Source organism: Pan troglodytes, chromosome 1 (genome assembly GCF_028858775.2).
Source record: "Pan troglodytes isolate AG18354 chromosome 1, NHGRI_mPanTro3-v2.0_pri, whole genome shotgun sequence".
Taxonomy (NCBI): domain Eukaryota; kingdom Metazoa; phylum Chordata; class Mammalia; order Primates; family Hominidae; genus Pan; species Pan troglodytes.
Window position 1 is genome coordinate 157,045,624 of NC_072398.2, and position 22,067 is coordinate 157,067,690.

Here is a 22,067-nt window from a genome sequence, read left to right on the forward strand (position 1 = left end):
TAAGAATTTGCCAATATTTTGATGAAGAGTAAAAAACATTTCTTTTAGTATTAGTCTGCTGATTGGACTTCCTTGTTGTATTCCATAAACCGCATCCATTATGTATCATCTGTGATTTTTCATATTAGTTTCTTTAAAATGAATGAGAACTTAAATACTTGTGAAGCAATCTGTCTACACAATCTTCCTTAATTTATCTATGGTTCCCAACACTTTATAGTGGCTGCACAAACTTGTAATACAAGATAAATTCTTTTTATTGACCCATCTTTATTAGATTCCAAAAATGATTTACTTAATGTTTATAAAAAAACAACATTATTTAGAAATTTCCAATTATTGGTTTATAAGTTATTTTAAAAAATTACAAATTTTAAAACAGTCACACCTGAATTTGACAAGTTTGGGATCTGTCTCAACTCATTCTTGGTAGCATTAAAGTGAAACTTTGAATGGAGAAATTAAAACTCTTCAGCAGTCTTCAGTGTTAAAGATTAATTTCATGATTTTAAGTGTTCAGTGCTCATTATGTTTCACGGAAGAGGGTAGAGAATGTCTTTAATCTACAGAGTCTTTTAGATAAAAGATGTTTAAGAGGGTTCTTTGTAATAGCATCTATCTTATAAAGTTTATGGAAAAGTTTAATGAGATTGCATTAAGTCTGGTGCATAGTACATTTTAAAGACATTATTTTTAGTTCATATCTAACATCATTTACCCTTAACAGCAGAGTCTAAATAATTTTCTTTGGTGTTACTTCTAGGTCAACACTAGCCCATACTATGCTGTTGTGGGAATTAGTGAAAACACCTTATTGAAAGAGGTGGAGTCTTTAGGACCCATGACTTATGAGACAACTAAGCTTGCATATGAACTAGAAAAAAAGTGTTCCTTATTCCAAAAGCAGGGGTTGGATGTCATTCCCCTCTCGTCCTCTTAGCTGAGTGTCTTTATTTGGAGAACAATCAGAAAAACCATACATTGCAGGTCTGGATCACAACCAAGTCTTGCTGAAATGACAACATTCATGTTTCAGTGCATCTCAGAGTTTGAGAACTGACATGTTGTGGTCAGGGTTCTGACCTCTCCTGTTTCCAGAAAAAAAAAAAAGTCTGCTTCCTTTAGGTGATCAAATCATTTTTCTGTTTTCATTTCTGTGTAACTAGTTTGTGAATTTCCATCAGTATATCCACAAGAATTGTACATTGTTGAGGGAGGCTCTTTTGTATTTTTGCCTGAGATGAAAGAGATAGGGATTGAGTGTTTATGAGGGAAGACTTTCTAGTTAACAAAAAACGACATCCATATGCATGATATTTCTCCTTCAAACAGGATGACAGAAGAAAAAAATTGTGGACTAAATATAATTTTCGCATATTTCTCTTACTTGGATAGAGAATTGAATCACTTAATCCTACACTCTCTATTGCAATGAGTTTACATATAGACCAAGGCAGAATTTTCTTCAGCTTAGAGGGAACTACCCTTTCTTTTGGTCCTTCTCAAATGTCACAGATTTCATGAGGCAAAAAGCATACAATTTTACATAACTTAAACTTGGAGATTCAGCCGTCTTCCTTCTTGGATTTCCTGCTGATACTGAATGCAAACTTGTAAAATATCAAGTGGCATATTTTTATCACTTGGAAACAATATATACATGAAATGACAGTTTAGTTGAATTCTTACTTGTGGTTAATTTTATTTCTGATACTTTGAGTATAAACAAATGTCCTTCAATAGAAGACATTCTTTGTTTTATTCTTGAGCCCATCTTCTGCAGAATACATTTTGATTCATAATAGGGGTTTATTTATTGGGCGTATTCATGATCAGATTATATGAAGAAGAAGCAGTTGTTTACTTTGCAGAATTATCAAGAAATTGGAAGGTCTAGCAACAGGTCCTATAAGCCTGGGAAAAAGAATGAGATATGTTGACTCTTCACTGACTGTGAAAAGATTTTTGATCAGATTAGGGAAGCCTATAAAAAAGGGTAAAATAACATAGGGTTTGCTAATAAGTGTTGGATTACTGTAAGAATGGAAGCAATCAGTAAAAACAAAAGTGATGTATATTTTAGCTGAAGTTAAAAGAAAATATTTGTTATTTTAATTTTTAAAGTACCAAGAAAATAAATAATCTGCACACCATTTTTCAGTTTTTACCTTTGTATTAGTCCATTTTCATACTGCTATAAAGAAATGCCCAAGTCTGGGTAATTTATAAAGAAAAATAGATTTAATGGACTCACGCTTCCACATGGCTGGGAAAACCTGACAATCATAGTAGAAGGCAAAGGAGGAGCAAAGGCACGTCTTACATGGTGGCAGGCAAGAGAGCCTGTGCAGGGCAACTGCCCTTGATACAGATCTCATGAGACTTATTCACTATCATGAGAACAGCATGGGAAAACCCACTCCCATTATTGAATTACCTCCCACTTGTTCCCTCCCACAACACATGGGGACTATGGGAACTATAATTCAAGATGAGATTTGGGTGCGGACACAGCGAAATCATATCAACCTTTATCATGATTCCAATTTTATTATTTCTCAAAACATTTCCTAGTCTGCTTATCCAGAAGCAAAACTATCTTGATCCTTTGGATGCTCTCTCTTAAAGTACTTATGTTTTCTAGCTTATTTTGATTCATTTATATACATGGCTTTCCTGAATTGTAAGATTCTTGAAACCCAGGACAATGCCTCTCAAAAGTCTTGCCTTCAGATGATTTTCCACAAAAGTTTAAAGTATAAATGAATCAACGAATACGTGCTGTGGAACAAGATCTCAGCATTTTAGACATTAGCTCCTGAGTGCTGTGAAGATAAAACACTCCAGGGCAAGTGTGTCAAATCTGCCATAAAATTTTAGGAAACCTTAAAAATGTCACCGAAAAAAACAACGAAAAATAGAACATAGATTTATGTTTTAAAACGTGATGACAGCTGAAACTCATTAAGTTCAATGTCAGTGTAAAATGACAAACATTGGGATAGTTCTTTGTTAAAGCTTTTAAGGTATTATAGCCTCTGGCAGGAGGTGGAGCCAAGTGGTTAGACTGTAGGAAAAAATATAAAACATATATCTCAGACACCTACGAAGGAGTTTTACTTGCAGTGCACTGAAATAAAGTGTTGACAAAGTTATTAATGTTTTCTTCTAAGGAGTATATATTTTCTTTAAAAATGAAGAGGAGACAGAGTGCCTAAGTCAGTTTGACCGTTTATGATAATAAATAGTCTTACTCCTCATAAGGTTAAAATATTATACTTCAGTAATTTACATATCACCATTGTTCATCAGATAAGTTTTACAGGAAGTCAAATAAATTCTCTCCTGCCAGCCTTATGGCAGTAGCTCAACTGTCTCACCCAGGGCACTAACAAATGGTGGAAAGGTCTAACTGCGTTTTATCTCAGTGAAGGCTAGTTAGTGAATAAATAAAAATAATATAAAAAGAGGTGGGATGCCTGTTAACCTATACAGGTATGTCCCATGGAACCCAATGGCAAAAAGCACACTTGAGACTCCAGAAAGAAGGCGATATGAATTGGCAGGTTCCCAGGTAGCCACCGTCTCTCTCTGTGTGTGTGTGTGTGTGTGTGTGTGTGTGTGTGTGTGTGTGTGTGTGTGTTTAAGTCATGGTCTCTCATCTTGGCTTCTCCCTTCAGCTCTGCTTGATTTTGCTCTTTCTGTTTCTCCGGGCATATGATGGAAGTTGGGTTTCTTGCAGCTACCAAATTAAGATGTTCTCAATTCAACTTAAACAGCTGAAACCAGCATCTATCTCCCATTCACCCAAACTTCTGGAAGAGAGAATATTCATGATCTAGCTTGGTGCATACCTTGTCCAATCAAATTCGTTTACAGGATTGGTGTCAGATATTTTAATAGAATATTTGATATAAATTTGATAGAATATTCCTCAATTTGCAAGATCTTCAGTCTCACTAGCCTCTCATCACTCAGGTGAAAACTGCGCCAAAGGAAGTTGTCAGAGAAATTGAGAATCAAAGTATGAATGTGGCCATCTCAGGAGCATAAAATGATACAGTAGGTGATGGTTTTCCTTTTACACCCTCTCAACTGCCACCATCCAATCATCCAATCTTAAAATTGTCTGTTCGCTTTATTTCCTCAGGTGCTTATTGAGTCAGCATCAACAAATCAGCTTCCTCACTACAGCGTCTCCCAAGGAAAAACTTGGACACTTGCCATAGCCCCACTTGGATAAATCAATGCCTGATTATCAACTATGGAATAATCAATATTTAAATTTTATACACGTTAGTCAATGAAAAGCCAAACTTCTTGACTACTCTTGAAACATCTGGATGAAAATAGGAAAAATAATGTTGAATATGATGATGTAATATAAGTGAGCCTCTTAAATTGTTAAAGAATAGTCTTCCTTTTGATTACCTTGCATTTTGATTAATTTATTATCTTCTCAATATTTTTAGGCAAACACTAGCCAAAATGCATATGCATATATAGAGACATACATGCACATATACATACACACAAATGCACTTACAGGTGCATATTCATGCTAACATTATTACTACATTTTTAACATTTCTTACTGCAGCTCTAGGAAACTAATATAATCTGAAATAAAAAAGACCATAATCTCAGAGATATTGCTGGCTCTGTATAATCATTTGCTAGATATATATCTAACATTATTAGCATGAACATACACCTGTAAGTGCATTTGTGTGTATGTATATGTGCATTACATTATTAATGGCACCATTTATTAGGCTCTAACTAAATGCCAGGTATTGTCTAAGTGGCTCATATATATTATCTATTATGATCCTCAAAGCTAGTTTTGAAGACTGAACAATTTAGGAAGACTGAACAATTTTCCAAGAGTCACATTGCAGAGTTGTGATTACAACTGTAATAGAAAGAGAAAAGGTGCTGGCTTGGTGCAATGTCTCACGCCTATAATCTCAGCACTTCAGGAGGCCAAGTTGGGCAGATTGCTTGAGGCCAGGAGTTCGAAACCAGCCAGGCCAACATGGCAAAACCCTGTCTCTACTAAATATGCCAAAATTAGCTGCTGTGGTGATGGTGCACACCTGTAATCCCAGCTACTGAGGAGGCTGAGGCATGAGAATTGCTTGAACCCGGGAGGCAGAGATTGTAGTGAGCCGAGATGGCACCACTGCACCAGCCTGGCAACAGAGTGAGACTCTGTTGAAAGAGAGAAATAGAGAAGGGAAGGAAGGAAGGAAGGAAGGAAGGAAGGAAGGAAGGAAGGAAGGAGGAAGGAAGGAAGAAGGAAGGAAGGGAGAGAGAGGAAGGGAGGAAGGAGGGAAGGAAGGAAGGATGGACAGGAGACAGAGGAAGGAAGAAAGGAAGGAAGGAGAAAGAAAGAGAGGGAGAAAGAAAGAAGAAAGGAAAGGGAAAGAAAGAAAATAAATAAATAAAGGAAGAAAGAAAGAAAGAAAGAGAGAAAAGAAAAGAAAAGAAAGGGAAAAATGGTGCTATTGAAAACCACACCTGCTACTTTGTACTACTACTGCTGCTGCTATTGCAGTTATGGAATGAATTGTGGTCCCAAAAATATATATTGAAGTCCTAACCCCTAGTACATCAGCACGTTCCCTTATTTGGAAACATGGTTGTTGCAGATATGATTAGTTAAGATGAGGCCACACTTAGTAGGTTAGGTCCTTAATCCAATACAACTGGTGTCCTTAAAAGAAATGAAGAGACACAAAGGTACAGACACACACAGGGAAAATGCCATGTGGCAATGTAGGCAGAGACTGCAACGCTGTGCCTGCATGCCAAGGAACAAGGATTGCCAGCAAACCACCAGAAATTAGGAAGACACACGGAAAAATTCTCCTCTACAGGTTTGAGACGGAGCATGACAGTGACAACACCTTGATTTTGGACTTGTAGCCTCTAGCCATATAACACAATGAATTTGTATTTCTCTGAGCCAACAAGTTTGCTGTACTTTCTTACTGCAGCTCTAGGAAACTAACATAATCTGAAATAAAAAAGACGATAATCACAGAGACATTGCTGGCTCTGTATAATCATTTGCTAGAAATATATCTTTAATGGTGGCTTTGAACATATTACTTCTCATAGTAGAAAGATAAGAATTTGGATCAGAGATGGCAATCTGGAAAAATGATATAATAAAATAAGATGGGAAATTGAAGGGAATAAAATAAACCAGCAGATGGTAAGAGGTTGAGGCAGTTGGGGATGGGGTTGGGGGAAAGCCAGCAAGAGGGTGCTGTTGGCAATCGTACTAAGAGAGTGTCTAATACTGTCGATCGTTTAGTAAAGGTGGATTCTGCATTTAAAAACTTGCCCACTTACTAAAATGTATCTGTAACCCCAAAATCCATACGAGTGGTACTTTTTCAGTCATTCATAGATATGTGCAAAATGGCAAACAAAAAAAAATTTGAGTCGTTGGATGGGCACAGCTTGAGGTCAACGGACAAAGCAATGCTCTGTCATCCTGTTTCAGCCTTTATATGGTGAAAAAGTATTCCTTTTGCAATACACTTAGTGACACTTTTAGACATTTTTTTGTGTCCTTTTTGTTTGTAATTTTTCTGTTTAAAACAGCCCCCAAGCATAGTGCTGAAGTGCTGTCTACTGTTTTTAACTGAAAGAAGGCTGTGGTATGCCTTACAGAAAAAAAAAAAAAAAGTCTTAGATGAATTTAAATCAGTCATGAATTACAGTGCTGTTGGTTGTGAGTTTCATGTTCATGAATCACCAATATATATTTTTAAAAGGTGTTTTTAAACAGAAACACACATAAAACAAATTTATTTATTAATTTGGTGATGGAATGTTGTCACCGGAGTTTCACAGGAGACTAACCTTTCTTCCCCCCAGGACCAATGTTTTAGTGTAGCTAATTCAGGATTTGTACAGACTTTATTGAACAAAGCTGTAACAAGAATCCACTGTATATGATTTACATTTGTATTCTTTGTGTTTCAATGGTGTAAACTCTTCACCATGATCCACAAATCTCCAGTAAAATTTCTGCTGCAGACTTTTATCTGTGGTTTACTTTCTGTTGATGGGTGAAAGAGGAGGCTGGGGACAAGGCAAAGAGTCCCAGGTTTTGTCAGATGTCAGAACTGCACTAAGGTAAGGAAATAGTCTCAAGAAAAAAAGCAGATAATTAAGGAAAGCAGGAATTCTAAGCTGCAGGTTGACCATGCGAGGCTCCCAGTAGTTCACAGCTATTTTGAAGAGCATACAGTCTTTTACAAGACACTGAATGAGGATTTAAGATATTTGCCCTTAGATGTTTCATGGCTGGCATTTGGGTAACATAGTCCAGATATGTCTGATTCCCTTTGCCTTGGCTTTTAACCAAGGAGAAATTGGTTCAAGTTTTAAGATGGATTTATCTTGAATGTTTAGCCCAGACATTAATTATACCAAAAATCTTACTTTGACCTGGACTACTTTAATTTGGACCATACACACCTCACCAGTATTATAACATGTACACTGTATAATAATTATTTTGTGTAGGTCTAATTCCTTTTTTAAACCATGAGTAACTTGAGGCAAGAACTATGACAGTTCATCTTTTTATCTGTTTCACCTAGCCCAGTAGTAGACACAAAGGAACCCAGCTCAATAAAATCTTATTTTTGTTCTTTTTGGTGTCAAGTCCTTATACAAAGGATCTCTTAAGACTGTATTTATAACTGTGAAGGAAATGAGTGTAGCAATTAAGAGCTCAGATTCTGGAGTCAAGAAGACCTGGATTTCATTTCTAAATTATACAACCTCAGACAGAAAAGTCTAAGTTTCAGTTTCCTCATCTTTAAAAACATGAACAACAATAATATCTATCTCGTAAGGTTGTGAATATTAAATAAAACATATACATAACTTCCCTGGCATGGTGTACAACTTGTAGTATTATATTAGTCAAAAAACAATGACAATAGTAGTGGTATTACTTGCACAAATGCTGAGAGATCAGTATTAGTTGGGGTTGTGTTGAGTTATGCCATCTGCAAAGTGGAGCTTGAAATAGGATTCAGAATAATAGAGCAAGCCTTATAGAGAATGTAAATTTATATATAATCCAAAGCATCCTCGGGAACTCTTTTGTAACTACCTTTAGTAACTACTCCTTTTGCCTCCAGAAATAGCCACATCGCTTGACATTCTAGAGCATATTGTTGACACACAGGTTTCCATGGAACCTTTTAATACTACTGAACATCCTGCCACTCATGCACAACGGGGAGACAAGGAGAGAGACTGATGCAATAGTCCTATTAGAAGGTCCTGGCTAGTTTGGACTACCTGCTGTTGGAAGATTTGACCAAAACGAGTTTCAGTACAAATGACATTTTTTTTTTCATTTATTTATCTAGGAAACATTTTATGAGTGCCTACTTTGTGTCAATCACTTTTCTAGGCACTGAAAACACATCAGTGAATAAGATGACAAGGTTCCTGCACTCTTGGAGCTTACATTACAATGAGTAGTCTGATTTACAAAAACACACATAAACAAGATAGATAAGGTAACAGTGATGGGGAGGGATGGGTGTGGTGATGATCGGAGAAGGCTTCTCTGAGATGAGTTTTGAACTAGGATCTGAAAGATGAGCTAGCACCTATAAGGAAACCTATACATAAAAGCAATCTAGGTAGTGAGATCAATAAGGATCATTCTTTGAAGAAGAGTCAACTTGGTATGTTCCAGAGACAAAGTGAAAGCCAATGTGGCTAGACTGTAATAATGAACAAGCAGGATAGTGTAGGAGTTGAATTCAAAGAAATAGGCAGAAGCCAGATAATATAAGACACTCTAGGCTATGACGAAGAGTTTTATTTTGCTATAATCACAATAGGAAAACATTGAAATAAAGTGTGAAGAGATCTGAGTTGATATTAAAAACTTAGAATTTGGTTTTGTTTTATAGAGAATGGATTATGGGGATAAGAGTGTTGAGAAAACATGGAATGAGAGAAATTATTGGGAAGTTACTGCAGAAATCCAGACTATACATGCTGGTGACTTGGATTAGATATATAGCAACAAGAAATGGGAGGGGGCAATCATGGTATAATATATTTTAAACATAGAACTAACATACATTTCTAATGGATTGAATCAAGAGTTGAGAGAAATTATGGGTGTAGTAAAAGATCATGGTCATGAAAAAGACATTTTTGTAGGTGCTGTCAGAATGAGCAGGTAGGCATGTAGGAATCTAACAGCTTGTCTGGGAAACTCCCAGAGTCAGCCCAAAATGGCTACAGTCAGGGTCCCTGAATGGAAGGAGCACAATGTAAGTCACAAGAGAAAATATTTCTTAGATCATATGGTATATTATTTGACTCCAAATACATCCTTTTATCTGATTACCACACTGAATGTGGGCTGTAGTAGCAGGCAGGATTTATTTGACTCTAAGTGATTCAGAGTAACTATATAAATTTCTGGTGTTATTCAGCTATATGGGGGACATCTAACCCTGTAGATGGTCAATCCACAGAAGAAGTCTGTATGTTGCATGTTAGAGATGTGTAACTCTAAGATCCTTTCTTCACATTATCCTTGTTAGTCTGCTCCCACTTGTAAATTAACCTTTTTACTGGATAATTATAGCTACAGGGTAGAAGTATTTTCTTCAGCCTCAGTAGTGTTCCAAAATCTCAATAGTGTTAATGAACTTCAGGACTGAGCTTTCCCAGGGTGAAAGGACCCATAACATTCCTGGAAATAAAAACTTTTTTTCCCAGTGTTCCCAATGCTCAATTACCAAAACATCTACCCTTACTTCTAAATTGAAACTATAAAAGTTTTCACAGTAGGCTTGCTTTGAGTTATCTTTTTCTTTTTGTCAGCTACTTCCTTGTCTCCTCCTCAACCCCTTATCCTGTATTTTCCTCCTCATCCTTTTCCTCCACCTTTTTTCTTCTTTTAGTGTCATCATCTCTATTAATGTGCTAAATGACTCCAGCTGTGGGCTCCAAGTGTGGGAGCCAGTACTTCAATTAATCACATATTCTTTTGTTCTCTTACTTTCCCATGAGCAAATCATGCATTTCTGTTTTCTAATGGAGCTGCTGCAGCATGTACATTCTATATTTCTCAGGCTCTAAGGCAGACTTTGAAACTGACCTGAGGAATTTGCTTGTTTCTGAGTTATGATATGCTAGTGGGTCTGGTGGGATGGCTGCTGTTTGTACAGGAAGTCACCTAGAAGGCATTAACCCTGAAAGGTATCTCACTGATTATCAGACACCCAATATCTTTGAGGAAGAGCACCATCTGCTCTCCTAATTCTTCATGGTAATATTTTCCAAAGCATGTTCCGCAAGACATATTCTATGAGGAGGGATTGCATGGTCAATGTGTTTGGGAGATCTTGTGTTAAATGAGTTTCTTTACTGTATCAAAGAATTATCAAAGCTTTTAATAGACTAACACACTTCTACAATTTCCAAGTTTTTAGAATCCCCATATTATAAGGAAGATGACCATGAAACTCCTTTAAGAAATATCTCCTGGGGCAAATATTCTATTCCCCGCTGTTTCACAATTATTGAGCTGCCTATGCCTTATGGGAGAGCTAACTTTGAGGATACTCAAAGGAGCAGTAGTCAGGTCAATGGAAGCAACTTAGCTCACTGATTGCTCTCTCCACTGTGGATAAGCAAGATGTGTTCAAAATGAAAGTCTCTCCCTAGAGTTACATTCTGTTACTTAAGTCAATTTTTGAAAGAAGTTTAATAAGAAGTTTCCCCAGTGGAAAACTTTGACCTTGAGTGAGGACAAGGTTTATGGGCAGTTGGTAATTGTCCAAGGTTTAAGCTCTGACTATGGTTCTCTTTGATTTCAGCCCTGCTATTCTCATATTGCAAGGAAAATGGCTTAATTTCTTTAAGCTCTTCGGATCCTTAATAAATTTACAGTGAGAATAGTGAAAATTGTTCTCTCTTTAAGATGTGTTGAGAATTAAATTGTGTCATCAAAAAAGATTGTCCAGAAGCAACAAACTCAGTGTTTATTAAGTTGCTACTGCTAGTGTCCCACAGGCCCTGGCTTATTCTGGTCACTATTTATTGTACTATGCTACAAAATTCTTGTGCCTGAGGGCCAAGGGCTGATAAATTATGGGAATAAAGCCAAACATGTGCTATGGCCGTGTAAAGGAAATAAAAAGAAGCAATAATCTTATTGGATTTTCAAAAAGAATTCTTTCCTGAATAAAGCCTTAGGCAAAGGGAAATATAATAATAAGGGATAAAACTGTCATGCAATTGACTTTACAATGATTGCTTGCTCTACAGATCAGTATCTTAGCCTGTGACTCAAGACTCCTGTTGGATCTTGGAAGATACTCTGACTTCCCCTTAGTTGATATGCTTTCTCATCCAGAAGCACTTAGATTCCTGTATGTAATTACAAGCTTTATTTGATTTTGTGCCAGCCATTATGAGGTTGTCTCAAGAGAGTTGTATTTACTATCTACAATGTCCAGTCAGAAAGACTGCTGTATTTTAGATATCACTAGAAGTTGGGAGTTCCCAGAGGAAACATGTATTCATTTTTAAAATTATCCAGCAAACATTTAGTAAGTCCTCCATGGGTAGCATTTTTCTAGGTGTTCGGAACCCATAGAAGCCAGGTATCTTCTTAATGCCATTTTCTGACCTCATAATGCTACTATACAAATAGCTTAAACTTATGCCATAGACTAGCTTTATTCAGAAACTCATTAAAGCAAACACTGACCTCAAAAAGACAAGGAGGTAAGGGAAATCTACTGGTTTAATTTCAGTCATCCAGTAGGTTTTGTGCTGATATAATAGCTACGTTGCTTAGTTTCATACTTGGATGTGGCTGTAGCCTACAACCAAATGTTACTCTCACATCTGTATTTAACCGCTAACTGCGAGAAAATATAGAAACCATCTCTCAGATGATTTAGCTCACACTGATTTTCCTTCTTCTGGATTACATGACCTGGGCCTACTGACCATAGTTTATTGATACAGGGGAAGACACTTGACCCTGGAGCTGTGTCTACAGTAAAGGTCTATGAATCCTTGCTACAGTGGTCTTTGGGCCTGTCTGCTGCCTTTTTATCTCAAGTCATAGTTATCCCTTTGATTATATTAGCTACTTCGGTGTTCTTGTAATAAATTCTTTTTTTCTTTTTATACCAGAGGTTTTTCCTTTATACAACAAAAGGAATATATACTAGATCAATAAATGTTTAGAAGTTATGCACTTCTAAACATTTACTGTGTGTAGCGTTAAATATACTCTAACAGTAAGCACGATGTTAATGTCATTACAATTCCACTTAAGACAGTCCAGAATGTTTCCTGTGCTGCTTCTAACCTCTGTTGTTTCTCATCACTGCTGGCAAACTTACTGCTGTTTCAGTCTTCTTGTTTGGACCCTGAAACTGACCTTTGGACTTGTTGACTGATCCTGCGTTTCTGGCTTGGGCCTCATACTCTGGGACTTTAGTTCAGACTCACTACTATGATTCTACCCACTAGAATTTTGATCATCCCACATAAGGCTAATTTCTCCAGCTTTGATCTTGCTTTGGTTGGGGCAATAAATAGATCCATCCTGTTTCTCCACAGCTGGATCTGGACAAATAGTTCTGGTAGTAGTAAAGTATCAATAACTAAATATAATATTTGTGATTTACAATCTTGATATCACTTTTCTGCTTCTTCCAATATACTCAAATCAGTTTAAAATATAAATCAATATGTTTAAATGTATGTTCAAATTTTTGAACACAGCAAAGCAATTAGACTTGAAATGTGGAGCAGTGAAATATCCAAGAATAGAGATCCTTATGGGATTCCATTTTAATTATAGAAGGCAAATGTAAACAAGTACCTTTGTGGAATAGGATGATTAATATTTAGTGCTATTTCTGCTGGAGTTTAAAGTTTTCAAAGAGCGAACATCTGTTCTTTTTTTTTTAATTTTTTTTTTTTTTTTTTTTTTGAGACAGGGTCTACTGTGTTGCTCAGGCTGGAGTGCAGTGGTGCTATCACAGCTGACTCCTGGGGTCAGGTGATTCTTCTACCTTAGCCTCCCGAGTAGGTGCACTCATGCCCTGCTAATTTTTTGCATTTTTTTGTAGAGATGGGATATTGCAATGTTGCCCTGGCTAGCCTCAAACTCCTAAACTCAAGGGATCTGTCTGTCTTGGCCTCCCAAAGTACTGAGATTACAGGCATGAGCCACTGCATCCAACCTGTTCATTTCGAAAAACTCTTCTTATGTCATCTTCTGTGAAGCTTTTTCTGACCACTTAGGTAGAATTGACCATTCCATTTGTGGCCCCACTGTACTTAGAGCCCAGACTCTGCCACACAACTGAGTAGAATTATTAACACATTGGCCATTCATCCCACCTAGGAAACATATTTCCTGAAGCAGTGGTCATATCATGTGTTTCTCTATGCAAAGGGTCTGATACAAAAAAAAATCACTTAATAAATTTTGAAAAATAAATTTTTGAGTATGTTGGAAGACAAGTCAGAAAAATATTTTCAGATTGAATCGGCTTTTTACTGACCAACAATAACATCCCGGTTAACCATTAATTTAATTCACCATTATAAAATTTATGATTTTACTATTGTTCTTCCACTTTTATCTGTTCTATAACTATGCTCCTTTTGGTCTGATAAGATTTAGAATCTATATTGAATCTCTTAATTATCTAAATGTAACCTAGAAATTAAGCTCAAGTCTTATTTGCATACTTAGCATTTTCAAGAAACTTGGTATTGTGAGACTAATCATGAAAAAGATGTTTCTAGAGCTTAGAACTGAGATTAAAGTGGTTGAAATATTGACTTTAATGCTTGAAAGAACTTTAAACTAATTTGGTTCAGAAGAATAATTTCCTTTCTATCAAGTTTTTAAAAATGTACTCCACGTATACCAACAAATACTATTAAGAACATGACCCAAAGCTGGAAATATAGTTTATATAATATATGTTTCATACACTTAAATCACTAATGCAAAAAAGATCAAGAAAATACCTTTTAGGAATAAATATAGCCCTACAGTTTTCACAAGTGCAGTTTGAGGAATAAATTATTTCAGATGAGTCTGTTAAAATAACTAAGAATCTGTGTTAACATATATTTGTGAGAAGATAAAAAATATGTGATATAACCCTAAGCTTGAATTAGATAATAAAATGTAGTCTTATATGACAACCAAGCATTTAGTTGCCAACAGAGATCCCCCATAACTCTGTCTTCTACATTGATAATTCACGTCTCAAATAGTTGTTGCTCCGTTAGCCTGAGTCTCACAGTGAGGGTGACGTGGAGGCAGAACTGCAGCTTATCATTTATTTACATGATGTATGAGTGAAAAATTAACATTTGTTGCTTTAATCACTGAAATGTAGGAGTTGTTTGTTACTACAACATGGCCTATTCTGACTAATACTATAAGACTGTGTTAGAGGAAGCTTTTTTGGTAGAAATGAGGGGTTTTGTTCTGAATAATTTAAGTCAAAATTATTGATATATGGTGGCTTCATCAAGTTATAATCTTCAGTAAAACTGGCACCAATTGTAAATGTAATGGGATTCATTCATTTTTCATTTTAGATGCTTGAACTAAACCTGGTTACTAGGAAGAATCTGAAGTTGCTTGTCCATGTAAATGTAAGGTGGGAAGACACTCAGAAACTATTTGATATTGACAATTAGCATTTCAATTTTACATTTTAGCTGCATGTCTCCATTCTATAATTTCATCATGCACATTATTCACATATGTAAAAACATACTGTCCTCATGGAAAATTTCTAAGGAATCCTTTAATGACTTTTAGGCAGTTGGCTTTTGGAAAACGTGTTCAACTTCAGTTCTTTAATATTCTCTTCACAAATAATTTTTTGGTTGATACTTATTTGTTTTGTTGGGTGACAGAGCACGAAGAGAACCTTTTCTTGAGCTCAGTGGCAATTTGATCAAAGTAATATCTAATTTGGGTTCCGTGGCTCTGAACATTTTCTAGGAGACGGAGAAGTGCCAAACATCCCTAAAGCTGCTCAGATGTAAAGTTTGATAAAAGGGATTTAATGTGGAAAGACTGGTCTCTAGAATTCAAATATTCGGACCGAAGTATTGTCATTTTGCTGGTCTGACTGGCAAGTGCACATAAAATCATATTAGGAGCCTCTAATCTTGCCCTAATGTATCAAACTTTTCACTCTATTTCCCTCTTGCATCCAACGTCTTAGTGTTTCTCTTCTTCATCCTCCCAGTGTACTATCCAATCATACTTCTATCCCTTTGCTTATGCTGTTATCTTAATGAATGTGGTTGGTTCCTCTGTGCTTTCTCCTCTTCTCAAGCTCTTATTCATCTTTCAGACTCTGCTAAAAAAATTCTCCTTCTCTCTGCTTGTGCAAATGTCTTAGAGAATTTCCAGTTGTACAGTGTTTCTTTCATTTAGTTTTTAGTTTTTCTTTGTATACAAGAGGCCCAACTAATCACCTATATTCCCAGTAGTAGTCATCATAATGTTCTATACATACATGTAGGTTCTCAATGCATGTTTATTAATTTTAATTTGAGTAATAACAAAATTTTAAGCTTCTTTTCCCTCAGAATATCCCTGATCAGGGGAATCAGGACCTCAGCTACCCTTGCATATCTTTTATCCTGAATGTCATTCATTAGTTTATGGGTGGGGATGGAAACAGAAAACTATGATTTTCGTATTTGTATTCAATTTTACATTTTCCTTCATATTATTATCTATGTGATCCCTTTTGATGCTCAGAAGAGTCCTTTGAGATGTGAAGGGAAAAAATGTTACTACTTCTAGATGTGGGATGGAAAAATGGAGAAACTTGGCTATGTCAAGACAAATGCAGGTGGGGCAGTGTATTTTACCCTTCCCCTATCACACATCATTTTCCTACAAGAATTTCTTGCAATTTCAGCACATTACCAGGTCAGGAAAAGCCTCTCAAGCCCCATAGATTTACTGAGCAGAGTGAATGTCCTTCATCTGATCTGTGTCTGCAGAGGTCTTCTCACTGTTCTGCTTAGGTAGCACATTCCCACTTTAAAAAGCATGGCTTTCTTGCTTGATTTTGCATGACAATGCACAGAGGTCACCAGATAGGTGGTTTAACGTGACCAACAGCTCACTTTACTTGATTCAGTCACTTTAATCTTTGCAAGTAAATGACTCATCCTAATGTTACTTGAATCATTGCAAGTAAATAAATAATCACTTGTTTGCATCAACTAACCCAAATGAATGGAGAGTTTGTAGAAGAACATATTAAGTTGGAGTACTAGGTAAAGTAGTATCTGGCAAAAAGTAGCATAGGTAAATAAGCACTTGGTAAATTCAAGCATGAATGCTATATTTTTAAAAGAAGAAAATAGTAGAAATAATTTGGAAATAGAAATCTAGTTAATAAAGTACCAGGCTCCCAGAGTATCCTGAAAATTGGTAAACATTAGTCACATCTATAATAAACTTTACATGTATAAAATTAAATTAGAAGAGGATATATTTAATTCAAAAGAATTAAAATTATCTTCAGCATAATTTATAAACTAGTGCATTATATTTACTCCATTACCAATATTAAACAAAAGCATATTAAAATGAATCATAGTAGCATCCCACCGCTCTGTCAACATTTTAGTTAATTATCCATAGATAGTGGAATTACTGAATTTTTAATCAGAGCTAGCCAGACTAGGGTAGCTTTTTTTTTTTTTTTTTTTGAGACGGAGTCTCGCTCTGTCGCCCAGGCTGGAGTGCAGTGGCGCGATCTCGGCTCACTGCAAGCTCCGCCTCCCGGGTTCACGCCATTCTCCTGCCTCAGCCTCCCGAGTAGCTGGGACTACAGGCGCCCGCTACCACGCCCGGCTAATTTTTTGTATTTTTAGTAGAGACGGGGTTTCACCGTGTTAGCCAGGATGGTCTCGATCTCCTGACCTCGTGATCCGCCCGCCTCGGCCTCCCAAAGTGCTGGGATTACAGGCGTGAGCCACCGCGCCCGGCCTAGGGTAGCTTCTTTGATCAAGAGTTGAATTTTGCTGCTGGAAAACAAAAGTGCTCAATTAACCAAATTTTTTTCTAGTCTTTGTAATATTTTTTAGTTGGGCCATTCCTAAAAGTTGATCAGAAACAGGCAGAGAAAGAAAGTCAGGTTTACTCTATAAATTAGATTAAATTATTGTGCATAATAGAGCATCAGCTTTGATATGGGATGTATGAATTGTGGATCAATCGATGTATTGATGCATGGATTACCTTCAACACATGAATAAATTGTTGACTGTCTAAAGAAGCAGTAAAAGTTGAAGAAAGGTTGACACAGAGTTGCACCACAATTGCAGAAGGAACACAGTGTTTTAGAATGCACTTGTACATACATTGCTTCATTGGACTGTCAGAACTAAGTATCATAATTAATATAGTTTTCCCAATCAAAAATGTGAAAATTTAAGTTCAGAAAAGTTGACTATACCTCAACTTGCTCATCTAGTGAGTCTGAGCCCAGAGAATAGGTTTTCTATTTCCCTGTCCAGGGCTCTTTGAACGACATCATACAATCTTAAGTGGGTGCCTATTATTTATTGAAAGTATACTGGGGATACCAAGCATATAATTTTTCATAGGACTGAGATATTGTAATCTAAGTAGTTTGACAGGAAAGAACAAACACATATGTTTACAAAATCATTGGCATGTAAGAGGCACAGAAAAAATGTGTGACTAAACGAAAGAACTAAACGTCCAAATGATGAAAAGCAATACATGCTATATGAATGAAGGAAAGAAAAGTAACCACCAAGGCAAGGCTATCAGAACAATCTTGAAGATAGGAATGAGAAAGCAGGATATAAACAATTTGGGTGTGTATGAGGAGGGGGAAAGTGGGAAATATAAAAATTTGGGTGTGTATGAGGAGGTGGAAGGTGGTTTCTCATGGCCAAGTCTAACATGAACCAAAGTACAGAGACCTCCTTTTGATTCAGGGAATGTATAGTTGTATAGTTTGGATGTAGCAGAGTTTATGCAGAAAAGGAATGGAGGTAGGAATAGGAAGTGGAAATAGGTGTAAGAGTTGGAATCAGACTACAAAAGTAATATGGAATTTAATTGTGAAAAACTTTTGAGTTAGTTTAAATTTAATGTTGTAGAAAATATACAATTGGAAGTACTTTTTATTTTGTTTCATTTTTGATAAAGTCCAAAATGAAACAGATAGATTTTAATTCTAGCACTGTTAAAGTTAATAACAGTAGGTCTGTTTTTTAAACTAAACTTATTAAAATATTATTTATGTATAATTTGTGTTGGATGAAGCACATCTATTAAAGCATGCAATTTGATTACTTTTGACAAATTTACATGCTTGTAAAACTACTGAAACAATAAAGATGCAGAACATTTCCATAACACCTCTGTGCTCATAAAATAAACTATAAATTCTTGTTTTGACTCCATCACTACTTAACTAGTTGATCCTTCTTTGGTCCCTTAATTTTTCCAAAATGGTAAAAGTTTACTTTTACTAAACTATATACCATCCCTGCCTAATTTAGGATTGTTGTGAAGGAAAAATTAGAGAGTGAAAGTATAAATTATTTGAAAAAATCAGATAAAATATGAGGCCTTATTTTTCTAAGTTATATATAGTTACAGGAAGACTGATAGGACCATGGGATGTAGGACAGGCTCAAAGAGCAATTAAGAATATAAAAAATCAGCAAAATTATTACATTATTACAGGTATGATGTGATTTGGGAAAGTGCTAATACTAGGGACTTAGATCCTTGATACGAGGATACAGAGTTGGACCATAGTTTCTAACAGACCCCAGGCTTTCTCAATAGTTCTTTCCATTCTGGCCTCATATGGCATGGGGTTCAGGTTCATGCCTCAGCAAAATCCCAAAATATTTCAAGTCAGGAATCATTGAGGCTGCTCAAATTTGACAACAATAAGTGTATAATCTATGAATGCAGAGAGCTGACAGTACAATTTCTGTAAGATTTTTCTCAAACATAGCCTGATCTTTTTATTCCCCAGATTAGATACTCTTAATGTCCCCCATTATATTTAGATTAAACCAAAACTCCTTAGCATGATGGACAAGATACTTGAAGAAAATCTGAAACCTGCCTAATCATATTCCTCTCTAATCATGCCTCACTTATTCTAAGTAGAGCAGGGAGGGCATCATGGCTTTTATTCCTTCTCCATGATACTTGAAAAACTTTAATAATATGCAATATTACTTCTTATTAAGACTAAGCTCAGCATGGTTCAAAGGTCATCAGTATATACCATCAGACTAATCAGAGTGCATTAGTTTGGTGTCTTAGTTCAGGCTGGTATAACAAAGTACCATAGATTGGGTGGATTAAAAGCTACAGAAATTTATTTTTCACATTCCTAGAGGCTGAAAGTCTGAGATCAGAGTGCCAGCATATTTCTGTTTTGGTGAGGGCCCTCATCTGGGTTGCAGACATCAAACTTCTTGTAACTTCTCATGACAGAAAGAGGGCAAGCTAGCTCTTTGGCCTCCTCTTATAATTATAATTATAATATAATGAGCTGTATGATCTTGGGAAAGTTACTTAACTTTGCTGTACCTTGGTTTCCTCATATGTAAAAGGGGGTACAATAGAATCTACTTCACAGGATTGTTTTCAGGATTTGAAGTGCTTAGAAAAACTAAACCACTAAGAAGAATGCCCAATGCAAAGTGCTCAGTAGGTATAATCTGTCATCATCACTGTTGAAATTTATTGTAATGGGAATAAAAGTATTAATGTTCAAATAATTATAATCTCTCTCTTCCGTTTCTATCCCCATGCCACCTACAAAGGAGTAAGCATTCTGTATATATATATATATAGTCAAGAGTTCATTCTCACTATGCAGAATTTAGGTAGTGGATTGCTGTTCCCCAGAAGAGCAGAGTAAGAGTAAGGGCTCAGCTTGTTTTCTCAGCAAGAAGAAAGGATCCTTCACAAGGACTGTGTTTGTCATGAAGTCCTGCAGTGCTTTTGGAGGGTCTGCATCAGCAGACAGGAAAGGGAGATTTCCAGAGGACTAATTTTACTGCAGACATCCTGGATCTAAATGACACAGGGAGTGAGGAAATGGAGAAAGGAACAGCATGGTTCTGAGACAGCAGCAGAGACAGAAAGAGGAGCATTTTAGTAGCTTCCTAGATTGGGAATCTTTTGGGAGAGAACCACCTACAAAGGCTTGTAAAAAGTTTCTTCTATAAGGTACTACGTAAGAGTCTTATGCTATTCCTTTAAAGAAATAGTTAAGAAATATTTGAATCAGTCTTCAGAATTCTGGAGTCAGATTATTATTTCTTAGATGGGGATTTGGTATAGGAACTGGATCATGTTGAATTGTTGAGAAAAGTTTAATACAGTTCTTCCTATAAAGTATGCACTTGACAAATGATAGCAATCACTATTGTTGATAGACACATTACATTATATGTGGTCTCCTGAAATTCCCCATTGTTTCCTAGGTACTTTTGAACACTTCATCCCCTTTTCCTATCATGCTCTTCTGCATGTATATCTCCGACATTCATAAATATTCAACTTATTGTTTAAGACCTATGGGAAGTACTTTCACATCTTTGGAACTGATTGTTTCCTGCTTTGTCCCACCTCACTGCCTCCTCTAAAGCATTACTACAATTCCTTGCAGCTGCAAATACCAGTATTTCCCAACTACATGCAATGCCTGTGTCCATTATGGTAAGAACAGTCTCTAACCGGGTGACAAGCTGTTCTTCCTATATGTACAAATAATTTCCACTTACATCCTCAGATCCACAAGAGTTGAACCCTGGGAGTGACTGGACTTCCCTTTCAAAGTTTTCTAGGGTTCCTTCCTGCAGAACCCATGACCAATCTCTGACCTGTAGAGTGTATATAGTAGTAATGACTCCATGACGTTGCTTGTGATCTCATTCCTGAGAGGAAGGTAACCAGGACAATAGAAAATCTGTCACCTATCACAGGCCAAAACACCAAAGATGTTATGTGAGCTTTATAGGCAGCAGATTAGCCTTGGCTTTTTGGCTAGGATAATTTTAAACAATTAAGTCTGTTGGCCAGCCAAGGAGTAATCTGCTCCCTGAGCAAACATGTTGTATGTAGGTAGAGTGACCACATATTTTTGTTTTTCTGGAACAATTCCAGCTTATAGCTATTGAGCAAGATTGAAATTCTGACTAAGCATCTTCTTCAACTCTCAAATATCATGTGGCTTTGATAATAAATTCTATGGTCACCCTATATAAGGATCAATATCAGTGATAAGAGAAATCAATTAGTCCCCCAAATGTGGCAGAATGATGGTTTAAGAGTTCCTGAGATCTCTTCTGCTGTCTAGATCTAGGCCTCTTTGGCTTCCGGACTAGTAGAGAGTCACGGGTGTTACTCACATACTTCCTTTTCCTGTTCATTGACTTGATTGTCTTCAAGGGTCTTCCAAGCATGACCAGTGATTAGTATCATGGGCCTGATAAACAAAAATTGTATCAGTGGCTGAAAGAGTGGAGTATAATACTTAGAGGCCACATTTTGGGATCATGTGTGTAGCCTGAGATATGGACGTAATTGTGTATAAGATCAATTTTCTTTGGTCTGGCTTCCCATAGAGGCAGATGGTCTTCTGCAAAGCCGACAGGTAAAGCAATCGGTCCTCCTTCGACTTGAAGGTGGCTGTGTAAAGCTGGAAGCCCAAGGTATGTCATACAGTTTATGTGTTGTTGAAGGGAAGTTCCCTAAATCCCTTGGTAATGTAGGAGAAAGGGTTGGTACTCTCTCAGAAATTAGGTAGCGGGGTAGAGTGGAAAGTCAAGATTCTACCCTGTCATATACTTCTCTAACTATAAGATTTGATCATTATCATGGTCATAACAGAAAAGGAAATTGTTTATGACTACTCATGAAGCTTAACAGCCCCATAGCCCAAACACCGGTTTCC